The sequence below is a fragment of the Capsicum annuum genome, chromosome 8, assembly GCF_002878395.1.
Source record: "Capsicum annuum cultivar UCD-10X-F1 chromosome 8, UCD10Xv1.1, whole genome shotgun sequence".
Lineage (NCBI taxonomy): Eukaryota > Viridiplantae > Streptophyta > Magnoliopsida > Solanales > Solanaceae > Capsicum > Capsicum annuum.
In genome coordinates, this window is record NC_061118.1 from 12960337 (window position 1) to 12974247 (window position 13911).

Genomic DNA, 13911 nt, shown 5'->3' on the forward strand with positions numbered 1-13911 from the left:
GACTTGTCACAAATGTCGTCAGCTATTTTTTTTAGCAATAAAAGGATGTTTTTGCAAGGGTATTTTGGTCTTTTTCCATCTATTGGAGGCCCCTATATGTATGAGAATTCCCATCCAAACCCTAATTTCTTCATTTTCTCTTCTAATTCTCTAAAGAAAATTTATCTAGGGTTTCATTCAAGAACATTAATCTTCCAAAAATCATCCATAAATCTTCAAGATTTCTTCAAGAACCAAGTTCCTCATAGTGTGGGCTTCGAGAATCATTGATTACAAGTGCGGATAGAGTCTCAATCACTAGAATTCATCCAATTTCAAAGATTAAGGTATGTGGGGTTTTGAACAAGAGCAATCCTTTCGTTCTTGTGCCCAAAGCTTTGATTTCTATTATGGATTTATATGATTTTAAAAGTGGGTTTATTCCCAAATTACTTTATCATGAGACTATGAGAATATAAATTGTTAAAGCTTTGTTATACATGATTATTTTACTATTCCCAAGTTATGACTTAATATTTAATATTGTGAATTTCATATTTCTACCATGAGTTGATATTCAAGTGCCCTCAAGATATGTGTCAAGCTTTAAGCTTTCTTATGACAAATTGGATTATTGAGTATATTGATTCATGAGATTGAGTTGTTATAATGAGTCTTGATATTTCCTCAAAGTTATTGATGTTTCCATGATTTAATGAATTGATACATTTTGATATTGAGAAAGATTGATTTGATTTGAGTCAAGTTAGGAATCTCCAAATTGATTATCATTTGATAAATGAGAAAGAGATTTGATTTGATCTTAATGATAGACCCTTATGATGTTTGTGGTGGATTTCCTAACGTGTTCTGAGCTTGTGTCTAAGAGTAGTATTTAGCACTGAGTGAGAAATATGGTATTTCTCCTGAAACTACATGCCACCGTAGGATTGGTATTGATATTTGTGGGCCAGAGGCCAAGTATGAGATTGTGATCACTAAATTGAGGTTGTACTCCCTAGAAAGAGTACGACGCTCCCACCAATGTGAGGTTCTATCCTTAGGAGGGAAAAACGTTGGACTCCATGTAGCTCACATGGTTTATGTCGGTTATAAGAACCTCCCATGTCTATAAGAGTTGAGTTTCCTGAATTACCAAGTCACTCCGAGTCTTGAGTTGAAGAGTTGAGTTGTTTATGATGATTTATATGGTTTTTATCATATAATTTATTTACCATGAGATCATGAAAAGTATATTTCAATCTAACTCAAGCCAAGTGATCCATCATTGTACATATGCATATTTTCATAAAATTGATGATAATATTTACATTGTTGCATGCACCCCTACATACTTAGTACATTACAAAGTGCTGGCCTACATATTTTCCTATTGGATATATTTTCTCGTAATGTAGGTTCAGGTACTTAATCGTAGCCATATTATCAATATTCAGGTGCCTCACTACGTTTCCTCAGTGGTGAGTCCTTATGGTTCAAAGACCGTGTCTATATTTTTGTGATATGATTTTATTGTTATGGCTTTCAGTACTATTGAGTCAGTTGGGGGTTTGTCCCAAAGGCTCCTTGATTTGTATGTATAGAGGCTTTGTCAGACTAGAGAGATGGTATCTACAAATATTCAATATATATTTGGGTTGTACAGTTTAGTATTCTCCAGTATCTCTCTTGAACCCGATGTGATATATCTCTTTATTATGCATGACTATTGTTGAATTGAGTTCCTTGAGGTAGTATCTGGATCCTAGGGTTAGCTTGGGGCTATGTGTAACCCTAAGCACCGTGTGATGTCTCGGGATGAAAATTTTGGGGCGTTACAACCCCACACACTAATAAACTAATGTTTACATACCAAGGAACTTCACACACGCAACAACTTCTCATTTGGAAACTCTTCTCGAATGCATATTATATCATCAGCAATATGGTCATGATTCTCTAGTCTGGACAAATGGGCTACAACTTGATTCTATGCTCCTTTTCGATCACGCACCTCTAGGTTAAATTCTTGAAGCAATAGAATCTACCTGATCAACCATTGCTTTACATCTTTTTTGTTAAACAAGAACTTGATGGCAGCATGGTTTGTGTGCGAAATTACCTTGGTGCCTACCAAGTATGATCTAAATTTGTCGAATGCATAAACTAGTGCTAACATCTCTTTTTCTGTGATTGTGTAATTCATCTAGGCATCATTCAATACTTTACTTTCATAAAAAATATATCAAAATACCTAATCTTTCCTTTGCCCTAAAACTGCTCCCACAGCCATATCACTTGCATTGCATATTAGCTCGAATGGCAACGCCCAATCTGGAGAAATTAAGATGGGTACTTCTGTCAGTCTCTTCTTCAACTTCTCAAAAGCTTCTTGACAAGAAGCCCCAAAATCAAATTTAGCCTTTTTTCTAGAAGTTTACACATAGGACTTAAAATCTTTGAAAAGTCTTGGATAAACCTCCTGTAAAATCCTATATGCCCTAGAAAACTCCTCACCCCCTTCACTGTTATCGGATATGGCAACTTCTCAATGGCTTCAAACTTGGATCTATCCACTTCAAGTCCTCCACATGACACCTTATGACCAAGGATTATTCCTTCCTTGGCCAGAAAGTGACACTTTTCCCAATTCAGTACAAGATTTGTCTCCTCATAATGAGCTAAGACTCAATTTAGATTCTGCAAGAATACATCAAAAGAGTTACCACAAACAAATCAGTCATCCTTGAATACCTCGACAAATTTTTCAACCACGTCATAGAAAATTGTCATCATGTATCTCTAAAATGTTGCGGGTGCATTACAGAGAACAGAAGGTATACGTCTGAACGTATATGTGCCATATAGGCAAGTGAAGGTGGTTTTTTCTTGATCTTATGGTGTAATAGTGATATCATTATACCCTGAGTAACCTTCTAAAAAGCAATAGTATTCTAACCCTGTCAACCTATCCAGCATTTGATCAATGAATAGGATGGGATAATGTTCTTTTCTAGTTACTTCATTTAGCTGTCGATAGTCAATGTAGATTTTCCATCCTGTTACTATGCGAGTGAGAATCATATCATTAGATTCATTGGTCACCACAGTCATCCCACCTTTTTTTGGAAGGTAGTGCACAGGGCTGACCCACTTTCTATAGGAAATAGGGTAGACAATCCCAGCATCAAGACACGTGATGAATTCTTTTCGTACCATTTCCTTCATCACCAAATTCAATCTTCTTTGTTGCTGTACTCTTGCCTTGTAACTTGTTTTCATGTATATATTATGTATACAAAAGGCTAGATTGATCCCTGTGATGCTGACATCTACCAGCCAAATGCCTTCTTCCTTCTTTTCAAAACTACCATAGCTTCTCTTACCTATACATCATATAAACCTGCAGACAAAACAGTAGGAAAGGTATTATTTTCACCAAGGTAAACATATTTCAAGTGAAAAGAAAGAACCTTAATCTCTAATTTTGGAGGTTCATCAATTAAAGCTTTGAGATATGGTCCAATTGGCTTGTTCAATGGCTCAAAAGGCAGATTTCTTATTTCAACAACCGCCAAATTAATGACTTGAACCAATTCAAGTGCCTCTATATCTTCATAAAGATCTAAACCCATCAAGGCTCACTCGAGTGGATCACCAAACAACAACAGCCTAAGATCAGACTCAAGGTCTATAACATATATGGAAGACAATTCTTCATATAGAGCAGGCAGTTTTAGCACCTTCTATAGATCAAACACCTCTACTTTATCATGCACTCTCATAGTCATCTTTTTTGCTGCTACATCAATAAGTGACTATACTTTTGCTAGGAATGGATGTCCCAAAATAATAGAACAACAGGATCATCTTTAAAGTCAAGAATAACAAAGTCTACTAGAAAAATCAATGATCCCACTTACACTAAGAAATATTTAATAATTCCATCTGGTATAGCAAGGGACCTATCACCCAACTGTAAAATAATGGTTGTGGGTTTGGGACTCCCAAGACCCATTTTTCGAAACCAAGATGTGGGCACAAGATTGATGTTCGCCCCTAAGTCACACAATCCACGAGCACTGATTGCCTTCCCTATAGTGATCTACAAAGTAAAACTACCTGGATCCTTCAGTTTCATAGGAAACTTGTTTTATATTTTAGATATGCAATCCTCAGTAAGTGCAACTGTAGCATAATTTGTCAACCAGTTCTTTTTTACCACTATGTCCTCCAGATACTTTGCATATTTTGGAATACTCTACAGAATATCAACAAGAGGAATATATACATAAACCTGCTTTAGAGGATCCAAAAACTTTTAGCAACTTGTCTCCTCTTGGTGCTTTCGCTTTCTTTGAGGAAAAGGTAAAGGTATAGTCTTCTTCTCCACTTGAATTTCATCACTTGTAGCTCTTTATTTGACCTCTTTCTCTTCATTAGCTTTAGAATCATCATCAGTGGGGGTGGGACTAACCTGCTCAGGTACCACCTTCTTTAATTGTAACCCACTCTTTATTGTAACTATATTTACCTTTTTTGGATTTGCCTGTGTATCGCTAGGTAAGCCTCATTGAGGTCTAGTGTTTTGCGCTCCCAAAATTTGACCAAGTTTCAACTCCAAATTCCTAATAATCAACTTTGAGTTTTCATATCTACTTGTTGACTCTTTAAATCTGCTACCATTTGCGCTTGATTAGCTAAAAGCTACTTCAACATCTCCTCTATATTACTTGTTTGAGTAGTAGCTTGATTATTCAGGCCCTGCTGTTGATTTTGTTACATTGGCCCCTTATACTGATTATTGTTTTTTGCCTGATTTTTACCCCATGAGAAATTGGGACAATTTCTCTAGTTAATATTATAGGTGTTACCAAAGTTCTGTTGTCCCTAACGATTTGCATTCCCTACATAATTAATAGAATCTAGATTAACTGCACAAGTATCTGTTGCGTGCTCACTACTTCCACAAACCACGTACCAAGAATTACCTATTGGATTGCATTAGTTGTAGCTACTACTTATGGAACCCCAACATCATGTTGTTAAACTGAGTAAGCATCTGATTTTGCATTGCTACAAGATGACCTGATAAAGTAGTGAATTGATCTACCTCTAATACACCTACAACCTTGTTAGGGTCACTCCTCGAGTTAGTATGCCATTCAGGATTCCCTTGTGAAATCTGATTCAGTAGTGTGTACAATTCATCATAAGTCTTCTCAAGAGCTTACTCACCAGTTGTTTAATCCAAAAGAATCTTGGTATTTGGCTCTAACCCCTCAATAAAAGTATGAACCAGAACATCATTAGACTGATGATAGTGAGGGCAATTTCTGAGCATACTTTTAATTCTCTCCCAAGCTTGGTAGAGATTCTCTTCTTTTTTTCTGAAACTCAGAATCTCACTTCTTAAACTGCAGTCTTCCCTGATAGAAAGAATCAAATAATTGACTTCTGAACTAGATATTCTCAAGAAGTAATGGAGAGTGGTGGTTCAACATATAACCACCTCTTTGCTTCCCTAATTAAAGAAAAGGGGGAGAGAGTCAGTCTGACATAATCAGTATTCATTGTTGTAGGAATATAAGTATTGATTATTTCAAAGAAGGTTTGAATGTGCAGTTGTGGGTCTTCATGTGAAAATTTGGCAAACTACCCAGCCGAATTCAGTAACTGCAGTATATTCTGCTTTAATTCAAATCTACCACCTGGCTCGGGCTTGCGAAAATTGTTAGTCACATTATTCATGATAGGGATTGCCACTTCATGAACAAATCTAGAAACTACTTGAGTAGAAGAAGCTCAAATAACCTGAGCTAGCACATGTTCGGCATTTGGATCAGCTGGATCATTTCCTTGTTTAGCCATTTAAACCTACTGAATTGGATAAAGAGGTCTTCACCTATGTTAAAATACCAATTCTAGTTCCAAAAAAGGCTCTACGAATTCTCTATCTCTCGCTAATCCTGTATTCAGCTAGACTTGCAAAAAGTCAACCACTAAGATCAAGTCGTTAACATAGAAACTTACTAACAAAAACCAAACATTTAGTAAATTACTAATTTTACTAGTCCCCGACAACGGTGCCAAAAACTTGTTGTGTTCAAATACACACGCAAGTGTACATGAATATGCAAGTAATATGGTGACTTAGATAGTTAGATATCGTACCCACAAGGACTATGCAACTAGCAATTTAACCAACTTTTAATTTTAGACAATGAGGTATTAAGTGTTGTATAGTATCCGGATGATTATGAAATTTTGAATAAAAATGTAAATAAATAAAAAATAGCAATTTGTGGCAATAGCGAAGCAAACAACGGTTGTAAACAGTAATGATAAGAATTCCAGGGTTGAGGCACTACTAATAATCTTACAAATATCTATTCTTATCGCAGTTTAGTTGTTAATCGGGTTGTTGGTTCACAGGGTTTATAACACGATCATGGTCTCTCGACCTCTAATCTTCTACCTACATGAACTTTATAACTACATCGTTGAGCGGGGATACAATAATCCATTTAGATGTATTTGGCTATATTTCTACGATTGAACCAAACCAGGCTTCTAGGTATATCCCTACCCTAGATGTTAATTCAAATCCTCTATTTTATAAAAGAATGAGAACTTGCTCCTCAATCTCTTTGTTCTATCCTATGGTTCTACTCCCAAATGCACATAGTAATATAGATTTATTTTAATGGTGGTCACTCATCAAAATAGTAAGATCAAGAAATTAAGAACAACCCATATGATAATCCAACAAGAAACTATGATAAAGAATATCAAATAGTAATCATATTCTTGGCCTCAACCCCTAAACAAGGGTTTTTAGCCACTCATTTCTGAATTCAACATCCAACAATAAATTAGCTTATTTTAGTTTCAATTCCTATATTCTTTCTTATATTGAGCTTGAAAGAAGAACTGGTAGGCTTGGCGCCCTAGGCCCCTTTAGGTCAAGTAACAAGGCCCAGCCCTTATTGCGCAACTAAACTCTCGCCTTATTGTGTTGCGGCATTCACTCGAGCTAGGAAGCCAAAAAATGCTCCCTCATGAACTGGACAATCAATGGGTTTCTACCAACAAAGAAAAAAGTAATAATCTGAATAAGGAATTTTAAAGTAATTAATCATACCCAAAATTAATCTTGAAGTGAAGAAGTTCAAAAGAAATTCTAAGAACCCTATAAGAGAGATTTTGTTGTTTTTTCTCCGCTGTTGTGCTTTCCAAAGTGATTTCAATTGTAATGAATTGTTCCTTTTATATCTGGGTCAAATAATCCCACTTTTGCCTCTCACCATATCACGGTAACCTTACCATCGCTATTCTCACTGCGATGTGGTGGAATTGAAGTAAGCTACTAGTTTTAGGCAAATATATATTGGGCCCTCACTACAATGCAGTGCAATTGTGGTGAGCTATTGATTTTTGAAAAATGTGGATTGCTCATCACCGCGATGCGGTGGCCTTGCCTTCGATATTTTCTTTCTTAAATCCTTTCCAACCATGTTCCAACACCCTAATTTCTCCATTCAATGTTACATCTTATTTATGCATCAAATCACGTCCAAATCCATTACAATTTAGTCCTGCATACACTAATAATGTCCATTAGATAAGGAATGCAATTAAAGCTTAATTAATGTCAGAATAGCACATTTTAGCTCTTTGAACAAGTCCAAATATGGGTGAATATTGGTGATTTTACATATAAATACACCCAAGATCATGATATTTCAGGATTATAGAGATAAAGCAGATGATTTATGGGTGAATCATCCCCTAAGATGAAATACTTATAATGCTACTAGGATCTTATTATCCTAGATTGCTAGAATGTTAGACATAGTTAAGGATAATAATCCTTTAGTATAAGGTTAACTACTTGACTCAGTGGATTATGATGGTTTCGTGGATTATGATATAATTATGTTGGTAACATATTACTGCACCTAAGGTCGTGATTATGAGATTAGTTAGATTCCAAGGAAGTGATTTATCTTTTTAAAGGATGTGGTCATAGTGTATATACATTTAGATGTTTATAATAGTATTGTTTGGATACTGGTAATGGCATTCATAGATTTAGTATATCCATGCTCACTTATTGGTATGATTCCAACTAAAATATGGCTTTCCTACTATTTTCCTAAAAAAGGATTTATTCCTACTTTTCACTTTTAAAAAGGATCCTTTCATAATGGGAATCATACCACCATAATGAATGATTTATGATATTTTGAGAATAAAAATAATGTTTTAGAGATTTGATCGAGATAGATTCTGCTCCATGATTTTACTATTACTATTTACTTCGATCGAGAGAGAATCTGACCCTTTCTATACTTTTATGATAATTTAGTTCCAGAGTTCTTCTCGAGCAATGGATTTATGAACTTACACTCTTTTAGCCATGGTTTGAGTCCATTCATTCATATACATATATATACATATATATATACATATAGACATATACGGTACTGTATGAAGTAGAGTGAGGATGATGACGATGATTGGGGATCTTAGATCGAACTAGGTTGATGTATATGGGTACTCTCGAATACCCTAGGACCCTTCATCTGTGAACCATCGTGCTGGAGAAGAGAGGTCATTATAAGTCCTTCCTTTGCGAGCCTTTGAGCAGGTGGAGGTGTATACACTAGGTTACTCTATGTCATTTGGATAGGTTATGGTAGTATGGATTTTACTTTACATTCTTCCTTACATATGCATTTTCTATCACCAGTATGACTTATATCTATCAGTCTCATGGGGAGTTGCATAAGTATAGGTGATAAGTGTTGTTTGTTGTGTATTATATGTTGATTGGACCTACCGAGTTATAGGGCCCGAATTAGGTATTGTTTGTTTGTCCTAGTCGATTATTGTATCGTTGTTATTATGGTTAGTTAATGAAAAATTAAATATTGGACTGGTATTGATATTCGAGGTATGATCCTGGTTCCTTTCTCTTACAATTATATTAATATGCATTTTTATCTCATGGTTAAACATTATAGTTTTAGGGATCCTAATTATGTTGGCACTAGTTCCTATTATGATAGGAGGCCTTAAGATGTTTGTATGACAACTTTAGGTTGTACCTTTAAGTTAGTCTTGTTTATGTATATGTATGCATGTATGTATATATATATAGTTATGGTATTACCAAATATCTCTCTCTTTTTTGATTTGTTCAAGTTATATATCCACTCCTTGGCCTTGTATACTACTATATATCCTTCTTCTACTCTTTACCTATATGTTAACTAGCGATATACTGTATAGTGCTTAGGTTCATGAGTATTGCTAGAATAGGATAGTTTATTCACGTTAGTTTTCTGGATATTTGGGTGTAGTTTACATTCCTGCTTGCATGTATTTATATTTGCACTATATTTGGAGCTCAGTCGGTAGTTGCCTACTGAGTACCACGTGTTTGGTACTCATACTACACTTCTGCAGCTTGTAGATCATAGTACGAGTTCTCGTCGGTGTTGTGTGCATCGTACAGAGCAACTCTAGTTTAGAAACTTAGGGTGAGCTCCTGGCATTTAGAGTATTACTATTCTTGTTTCCACCAGGTTAGGGAATAGTCTTGCATATTTATATATCTTTTATTAAATTTATCTCGCATTTTCCCTTCCTTTCTCTGGGAATTCCATTACTAGTAGTTTTGTAATATGGGTTGGCATATCTATTGGTAGGTTATAGTAGGTGTCATCATTATCCGAGAAATCAAGTCACGAAAAATTGGTATCAGAGCCTAGGTTTGTTGGTGTGTTGGTACAAGAGCTTAGTCTCTAGTAGAGTTCTTCGGATTGCTGCAGAGATATCTGTAACCTGTCTTCGAGGGACTATAGGGAATTCATAGGAAGTTTTATTCTTTGACTCCTTGTCGTGTGTTCGTATCTCTATGAGCCTCAAGTATGTTCATTGACACTCCTTTTTACTATATGGACGATGCGAGGTTGTTGATAGATGTTAACGGGACTTCAGCACTATTTCCAATCCTTCAGTGCAATGACGGACCGGGGAGTCAAGGATGGATGTTGAAGATCTTCAGCGTCAATTAGAGGATTTGGGGCCAAACCAGACTCCGATAAAGCACGTGACTGCTTCATCCTTTCGATATTCAGCATTAGAGATCCTGAATCTTTTTGTGTATACCTTACAGCAAGGGATGACATCTGATTCATTAAGAAGTTCTCAAGGCAGAGTTTGGTTTGTTGGTGTCCAGCAAGGTTCTTTGATGGTTTTGGAGTATAAGATTGGTTTTCCTGAGTATGACATGACCCAAACCAAGGTCTGGCCTGTCGAGTAACTCAAGTCCAACCAGGACCGAAGACCACCACCAATACCCAAACATTAACCTACTTACACCCCATGTTGGATGAATTCCGAACATATAACAAGATAAGAGAATATCAATTTAAAGACATTATGATAAGTTTATGACCAAAATCAACCACCAACAACCAAACAACCAACCAATACCAATACTGATACCGATACCACCCATGTCCATAGTAGTTCGACAAAGCCTCTAATCGAAACCAAAGAATTTTCAGTCGGGACATGCCCCCGACCATAGCCAAAACCAAAACCAAAAGGTATAGTAAGGACATAAATAATCCATAGCATGAAATGGGGTTTTTCAAAGTATGAAGCACACCACTTCAGTCTGACTTACAAGTTGATCCTGAATCCTAGTTAATGTCTAGGAAAAGTAGAAGTAAGGCCAGTTCCTGCATCGCATAGGAATACAGCGTCCAAAAATGGTTAGCAAAGTGAATGCAAGCATGTAACTCGAGGATAAAGATAAAGTAATGCCATCAATCCAAAACCAAATCAAACCAATGCACATAACCATATGCAAATACACACACGCACACATATATATACATATATACCATATTAGGATAGGGAATAATATTTAGCAAGCACTATAAAACCTTGACTTGGGTTGTGTAGCTTTATCGTCCTAAGTCCACCTATGGGCTATATGAGTGTAGTGTTACCCCCTAAACGGGCCCAAGTGCGTTTTAGCCTCACGAACCAGAGATATAATAGATGACCAAGGATTCCCTTTAACCCTTCACCCTCCATGATACATATATACGAATATACACTTAGGGGATTCCCTTGTACCCAACAAGTATATTGTCATCAAGACCAACCCTCATGTTGGCAAACATGAGTTTCCAGTATCCGTCCTTCGAACTCACACCTTCATGGCTAGCTATTACAACCCTCATTATTTCCCAATTAAAACATTTTGCACATAACCAAACCACCAGTTCCAGGAGTCAATTACTGAGGCATTATTAAGTGGTATCGTCATACTGACAATAGCTTGCAAGCATTTTCAAAGGACAACACTTAGGGGATTCCCAAGTACCCAACAGACTTTATTATAAAAATAACTTGGGGGATTTCCGTGTACCCCGTAAGGTTTTCATAATCATTCCCTAACCATTTAACCATTTATACCAAGCATTAGTTTCAAGAAACAAGCTAATCCAAGTAATAATGCATAAACCAAAATCAATTATACAAGTGGGTTGCGGTTATTACCGATTTCCATACCAACAATCAATTTGGGGATTCCTTTGTACCCTTATTTCCATCCACCATTCCCATGCACCCCAATACATTTAGCAACCATCAATTTAAGCACAATAGTTTCATAAATATCATGGAAAAAGCATTTATGCAATTCATATTAAAAACCCTCAACCCATAGTTCAAAACCCAACATCAATATCTCATGAACAAAATTTCAAATCATATGCTTTTATAAAATTGAAAATAAGAGAAGAGTAATATGCCTGAAATACCAAGAAATTTGGAAGAGATTGCACCCTCAGAAACCTAGATGACCACTTTCTTTGAAATCCTAGCCTTAACTTGTACAAAGAGTTGGAGAGAGAATTTTAGGAGTGTTTTATTGGGAATGATGTGATAATGAAGTCCCAAGGTAGGCTTTAAGTCATGGGGTCCAAGGGGTTAAAGTACAAAATGTCCAGAGTGCCCTCAACTTTAAAATTGAAAAAGTATTGCCTTTGACAACGAGCCAACCATCGACCTGTAACCACATCTTATGACTCGTCACCACGAGTTGTAACCAAGACAGTGAATAGGGCCCCATACACTGTCGAACTTATGACTCGACCAACCCATTTGTAATGAGACCCTATGACTCGTAAGGTCTAATCATACTCAACACTGAACCCAAATTGGGGTATACACTGGACACCCTATGATTGCACCTAATGACTCATAATATATCCTTATAGATCTTAGTGAGCCACTCATACTCAGAGCAGATTTAAACCAATAACTTACTAATTTGGTTACGACTCATCCCAACGAGTCATCAAGACACCTTACGACTCTGGAGGTCCAGTCATAACCAAGCTAGTGAGCTCAAGGCTTAAGAAATTTTCAAGGGCCAAAATCTGGGGTGTTTTAATTCTCCCCCACTTAGATCATTCATCTTTGAATGATAGGACAAGGCATTTAATAGCAAGATTAGCCCTCAAACCTTAATACTCATACCCTTAACACAAAAAACAAAACACCAAAGAATTTACAATCTTTCTTTAACAAAGATAGAAAACAAAGATGCTTGAAACAATACATACCTTAAGTACGATCTTCCAAAATAGGGAATAGGAATGGATACTTGGACTTCATGCCCTCTTCATCTTCCCAAGTAGCTTCCTCAAACTTTAGGTTCCGCCATAGAACCTATACCGAAGCCACATCCTTTTTTCTGTAACCGACGGACTTACCGATCCAAGATCCTCACTGGGACCTCCTCAAATGACAGGGAGTTCGATACACTAATTCTCTCTAATGGAACAACCAATAAAGGATCACCCATGCACTTCTGTAACATAGATACATGAAACACCAGGTGAAGGAAACTCAAACTAGGAGGCAACTCCAACTCATATATGACATTACCAACCCTCTTTTAGACCAAGTACGGGCCAACATACCGAGGACTGAGTTTTCCCTTCTTCCCAAACTGCATCATTCCCTTCATAGGAGACACATTCAAGAACACCTAATCACCAACCTCAAAGTCTAACTTCCAATGTCTCACATCCACATAGGACTTTTAGAAAATTTAGGTGGTCTTAAGCCTATCTCGAATCACTTTCACCTTCTTCATGGTTCCAAGTCAGGGCCAAACAACTAATTTTCACCAACTTCAAACCACCTAATAGGAGATCTACACCTTCTACCATACAAAGCCTCAAAAGGTCCATCCCAATACTAGAGTGGCAGCTATTATTATACGTAAACACTATAAGAGGCAATTGATCAACCCAACTACCACCATAGTCAATCACATAAGCTCTAAGTATGTCTTTCAGCATCTGAATAGTCCTTTTTACTTTCCCAACCGACTGCGGGTGGAAAGCAGTACTAAGGCTCACTTTAGTACCTAAACCTCTCTAAAATAAATGCCAAAGTGCAATGAGAATTGAGTACAATGATTTGATATGATAGAAATAGGCACTTCATGTAGCTTCATAAATTCCTAGAGAAAAAACTTCGTATAATCCTTTTCAAAATAATCAGTCCTCACCGGCAAAAAGTGAGCTAATTTGGTCATCCTATCCATAATGACCCATATGGATTCTAATTAGATTTGTGATATTGGAAGACCGATAATGAAATCCATATTTATTACTTCCCATTTACACATCGGCAACTCAATTTCTTGAAATAACCCACCCGGCATCATGTGCTTCACCTTCACCTGCTGATACACCATACACATATTTATAAAAATGGCTACATCCTGCTTTATGTTATTCCATCAATATATTTCCTTAAGACCATGATACATTTTCATTTTACTAGGATGAATAGTATAATGCGACTCATAAGCCTCATCTAAGATTT